The sequence below is a fragment of the Phoxinus phoxinus genome (assembly GCF_949152265.1).
Source record: "Phoxinus phoxinus genome assembly, chromosome: 6".
NCBI lineage: Eukaryota > Metazoa > Chordata > Actinopteri > Cypriniformes > Leuciscidae > Phoxinus > Phoxinus phoxinus.
Window position 1 is genome coordinate 16,268,026 of NC_136881.1, and position 6,001 is coordinate 16,274,026.

General features: G+C 44.8%; 1 long non-coding RNA gene across 1 annotated transcript; it reads left to right on the forward strand.

The window, feature by feature from the left end:
- The first annotated feature begins 4,574 nt into the window (after window positions 1-4,574).
- LOC307000701 lies at window positions 4,575-5,607 on the forward strand. Its single transcript, XR_013798063.1, has 5 exons — window positions 4,575-4,705; window positions 4,801-4,864; window positions 4,964-5,001; window positions 5,212-5,264; window positions 5,490-5,607. It is a non-coding gene; the product is annotated as an uncharacterized lncRNA (long non-coding RNA).
- The last annotated feature ends 394 nt before the right edge of the window (window positions 5,608-6,001 follow it).

A 6,001-nucleotide genomic window follows, 5' to 3' on the forward strand; every position in this document is an offset into this window, starting at 1 on the left:
GAATAGCCTCTTTTTATAGTCTCTAGCACCCATTCTGAGACCCCGGGAAGTCTTTCCCATGCATGTGCACGTGTGACTAGGGGTTGAATGTAATCTGGGCCCTGGTCGCGAAATGGCGGCGACACGAGAGCAACCGTGTGCTGTAACATGGACGCCGTGGCGTCTGAGGCGGGGGACATGTTTAACACAGTATGCGTCCCGCGCGCGCTCGACTCTCTGAGTTGAGAGAGAGCACGCGGGGCGAGCCCTACGGGGCTCGTTATGTTTGTGAATAAACGTGGGCGCTTGGTAGCGGGCACATTTATAACACCGGGGACACTGTGTTTGTGAACTGACTGACCGTTCGTTAGTTTCGTTTTTACAGAAACCGCGGAACGTGCAGTGTGTAGTGGTTGTGGGCACTGGATAGTGGGCACGCTCACTACATGTAAAGCACAACCGGCATGAGCCGATTTTATGTGTGCAAACCCTGTGTTGAACGGGGCTGTGCTTGTGTGAATGAATGGGCACTGGGTGGGCATTGCAGTTACACACATTACACCATCGGCCTTGGCCGGAGCACCAGAAATTAAACTCTTTTTTAGATTTATCTGGGTCGCCGTGAAAACGGCGTTTGTGTGCAGGCAAACGGGCTTTACGGCCGGTTTGTTGGCTGCTAAATACACTGGTACAAACACGGAACTTAGGGCTGTACAAGCGAAAATCTTTGGTGGAAGTCCGGCCGCAGCGGGACCCGAACACCGTCTTTTTCCTAGCAGGGCTAGGATGGCGCCGAGGCCTCGGGCTTGAGTGAAATCTTGGGCCGAGGACCACGCGGTGGCGGGCGGCGTCCGGCGGAGCGAGACCGTGGTCTCTCTCGGGCCTGTTGCTGCTGGGCCGGTGCGGCGGGCGCGGGGCGCTGCTGAGTTCGGGCAGGCGGCTGTTTAGGGCGGCCTGTTGCGGAACTGGAGCGCTTTGGCAGGAAATGTCTCATGGCCTGCGAAGTCTTCTGTACCTCGGCGAATCGGTCCGCGAAGTCCTTCACGGAGGATCCGAAGAGGCCAGTCGGTGAAATGGGAGCGTCGAGGAACGCAGAGCGCTCCGACTCCGCCATTTCGGAGAGAGTCAGCCATAAATGTCTCTCGGAAACAGTAGCTGAGGCCATAATCCTGCCGATGGCGTGTGCGGCGGACTTTGTAGCGCGAAGAGCTAGGTCTGTGGCGCTACGTAAGTCCGGAACACTGATCGCGCCCGGGCCTTCCTCGTCTAGCTTGCAGAGGAGGTTAGCCTGGTGGATTTGGAGCACCGCCATGGTGTGCAGCGCCGATGCAGCTTGTCCGGCGGCGGAATACACGCGGCCGTTCAGAGCTGACGATGTGCGGCAAGCTTTAGATGGTAGGACTCCCTTAGCCCGCCGTCCAGCAGAGGGTGGGCAAAGGTGAGTCGCTACAGCCTCCTCGACCGGAGGGAGAGCGTGGTAGCCTCTGTCTCGAGCACCGTCCACTACGGAGAATGCTGGCGAGGCAGAAGTACGTACTCTGGCTGAAAAAGGCGCCTTCCACGATTTCGCTACCTCTTTGTGAAGCTCAGGAAGAAAGGGTGCGTGTCTGGAGGGGGGCGCAGCGCGGTCTCCAGAGAGGAAGCGGCCATCCAGCCGGTTGAGTGCAGGTTGTTCGGGCGTCGACCACTCGAGGCCGAGGCTCGATACGGCCTGTGTGAGCAGACGCATCAGCTCTGCTTCGATGCTGATCTTCCCTCCTCGACGTTCCGGAACGGCGGGGGAGGGGAGGTCCACAGAGCTCGCCCATCCCTCGCTCTCCGAAGCGAGAAGCGAACAGCAGTCGTCATCCCCCTCTGATACGGCTTGCTGGTCGTCCTCCATAACGGACAAAGCGGCGTGCTGCGGCTGTTGTCCGTCGGTGAGCGACTCAAGCGACACGTTGAGAGGAGCTAGCGGCGGTGGCGGCGGCGAGCTCCTCGTGGAGGGAGGTTCCGGGACCCGCTGAGCGCGGCGCTTCTTACGGCGCGGCGCTACAGGGGGCGGTTGAGCAGCTTCGGCGAAAGATGCAAGGCGAGTCCGCAGAGTCGCGATTGGCATCATGTCGCAGTGATGGCAGCCGCCATCACCGAGAGCGAGAGCTGCATGTTCCTCGCCCAAGCAGGAAACACATAGTTCGTGGTGGTCCCCGTCGATGAGCGCGGCTCGGCAGGAGCCGCAGGAAACGCGAGACATCTTTAAAAAGACACTCGTTGCTCTTTTGTGAGGAAAAAATGTGTGCCGCGGTAGGCGAACACACACACAAAACACACACAAAACTGAAAGGATATTCCACGCCGGAGAAGCGCAGCAGGGAACGGCGGCTGAAGGCGGCGATGACCAGCGGCTTCAGGTAAGGGCTCGTCCTGCTGAGGTGCTTGTTCCAAACGGCTGTGGCGGCTCGAATCAATCCAGCGATGCGTGCAGCTTCGTTGAATTTAAGAAAATCGGCGTGTTAGACAGCTATGCTCGTATTTATAGGCCTAGGCCACGCCTGTTTGGGCGGGAGGTGACGCAGAAGGGCGCGAAGCGTCCTCATTGGTCAGCGTCTCTGGCCTCGCATATGCTGTGCTTTTCTAGCAGAGCAGCCAATGGGTGAGCTGTATTGCTCCGCCTAGGTTGTATGCTTCAGAAAAGCGTTTTACAATATTACAAAATTAAGGATTAATTTTAGGCTTCAATCTCGACAAAGAAATATCTTTCCCGTAGCGTTCTTCGACGCAGTACGAGAGAACTCTACGTAAGAGAACACAGGGCTTAAATAACAACGATAACTAATACATAATTAACATATGAATTATGTGTTAATTAATCACAGTGACCGGAATCGTTAATCACACACACTGGGAAACTAGGCCAATGAATGACATGACACGCATGAACAAAACCAAAACACAATGAAACATAACCAAAATAGAACATGACTGAATGTAACCGATAAAACTCTTCTCTGCCCCTCAAATACATAAAACATTTGCCTTTATAAATATATATAGTGTTTGTTGAGTAAAGATAGCACTGTACTTATTCAAACAAACAGTTCATTATTTACCTTTGCACTGCAAACAAGCAGAGAAGGTCCAAAATGTGTTGCAGCATTCACAATAGAGGTGAGGTGGAGTGATGAGGTTTTGCTGACAGATTGAATGGAGATCCAATGGAGTTACGAGGCTCAGTCACAAGCTCTTTTTAATACTTTTCACTGGACAAATATTTGCAAAACCCACAGACAGGCGTAAAGGGTGATGAATGATTTATGAAAACGGAGACAATTATGAAATACGGAGATACAGGGTTTCAGGAGATGCAAAGATATTATTTACATTTTTATACATTTTTAAACAACAGTTCTTTCTGGTTTTCGAATCTGATTGGCTGAGAGCCTTTTCCAGCCGTGCATTATTCACACAGTAACAGCACTAACCATTTCACCGTTTGTATCACTCCGCTTGTGGAGGTCGGAGCCAGCTGCAAGTGGGTGGGGTAGCAGCAAGTGGGTGGAGCTTTACCCGCAAGTGGGCTGTACAAACTTCCAGAGGATTTTGATTGGTTTATTTAGTATCACCTGTGTTGTAGTAGGCTAGCTATTGGTTTATGCTCCACAGTTGGTGGCGATAGTGTGTACGTTTTGTTGCGATCCATCAGAAAACAAAGAAGAAAACCGCTTTCACATGTCAGCGTGCCGTTGAGATGAAGGGGTAAGCTTGTTGTACAGTTTTTAGTTTTGTAAAAAAGCATTATAAATTCTGAAAAAGACCATTTCATAATGGCGTTTGTACACTGTTTTTAGTCTTGATGTATTACAAAAGAATAAGGGTAAAGTGTATCCAAATAAATTTCTGTCGTTTTTTTAGAAGCACACAAATTACAAAATCTGTAACGTGCATGACAAGATCTTTTCTGCATTCCGTTTCTACAATTTGCTCTCCAGATTATGGATTCTGAAGACCATGATAAGGTATTGTGGCAGTGTAATTTTTGTACGTTTTAGGACTGCATTGATTTTCAAATTGTAAATGTCTTAAACGTTTTGTAAATGGATTTGATATTAGAATACAACTCCTAACTTAATTGTACAATGCATGCAATTCTTTTAATACTTGTTTTCATTGTAGTTATGCTTTTTTTTCTACGTAATCCACAATGTAATGTAATTGAAACATTTGTTTTAATATCATAATTATTTTATAAAATATATTACTCATAACAATCAGTGAAATAAATGTGAAACGCATGTTATTGTGTTTTAGGTTCACTTATCAGTGAAAGATGTGCAGGTATGCCTCAAGTACACAACATTTCACTGTCCACTTTGTCCTTCCAGGCAACAGGCCACCTTCAGTCCCATTTATCTTGGGTGGTAGTACGTGGGTGTAAGTTGACCAAAATATTATTGTTAAATTCACTATGAATAGGAGATCGTATATCCAATAATTTTTGACAAAAGTTGAAATTTTGGTGTATTCATTGGTGAATAAGTTTTTTTTTTTTTTAAATGGACCATTAATTAGATTTTTTTTTTTGTATTTACAAAAGTCTTTACTGTAATTTGTGATCAATGTAATGCATCCTGGCATTCAATTAAGTTTGATATTGTACTTGTTCTATTGCTTACTTTATTTGTTTTTGTTGCATGACAATCAAATTGTGGAAGACATGGGAGAAAGAGAAAACGAGCTGTTGTAGCTGGTATTGTCAGCTTTTTATATTTTGCTGATCTTTTTTTGTCAAATTAAAAATGATTGGATAATTGTGTCACTTTTTTTATTCTAATCCTCTTTCAGAAGAAGAAGAATGCTCTGCACTCCCTGAAACCTATGGGAAGGAAAAAAAACTGAACTTGCAAAAGTAAGAACTTTGATATGAAACAAAATACATACACTAATCTGGGTTTCATATTATGTTACTATAATATTGGTCAGCTAATTTTAAATTACTTCATTTTAGCAGACCAAACCCCAGTCGTGCCCTCTGTTTTTAGCAAGGTATGCATAATCAATTTTAATGATGATTTAAAATGTGTATCACAGAACAACTTTAATCCACTTATATTTTTCTTTAAGAAAGAGCTGTTAAAAGACGATGACCCTCCAACATGCTTCATCTTCAAGGTAGTTGGAGGAATAATGCTATATAATGTGCTTTTTAAAAAATAAAAAATAAACGGTCTGTGCTAACTGTTGCTATCTTTTCAGTTATCAGGAGCGTTGCTGAAGAACATACTTCTTGAAGTTCTTCTTCACACCTGGTACGTTTTGTGTAAATTAAATTGGTGATAAATAAACTAGTTGTTAGTCTAAAGGAAAACTAAAAATCAAATTTAATATGTCATTCCTTGGAGTTTAAAAGTTCTGGACACCATTCACTTGCATGGCATGGACCTACAGAGCTGAGAAATTATTCTTAATGTTTGTAAATGTTCAATATCAACTATAAACCCTTGTTCTTGTTGTGCTTCTTGTGTATCCACCAGGTTATGCTGGGAAGGGAAAGCGAGGCGAGCTCCAGGGCATTTATTCAGAAACCTTCCACCCTGGATTTCACCGTTTTCACTGCATGCAGATCAGTTCTAATGAGCTGATATAGTGTCCTTACAAATAAAAAAAGAGACTAAAATTAATAAAATAAATAACACTTTTGCAATCAATTCTGAGTGACTTGTACATGATTTTATTCATTGACATTTTTTTTTATCCACCCTGCGATTTAAATGTAATATATGTGTTACACGTTTAGAAGAACATTAGTCTGCTATTTAAAAAAAAATGCAGTAAAGATGGATGGTAACTTTTTTTTTTTTTTACATTAGCCAAATGTTTTTCATGTATTTACACATTCACTTCACTGAGTCCAATTGCATCACATTTTAATATGTTCATTTACTTGATACTGTAGAATATGTCGCTAATATTCAGAAATATGCTTGAATAAGGCCTACAGCCTTATGAATTTAAAACACCATCACTTTAAGTAGCCTATGGTAAA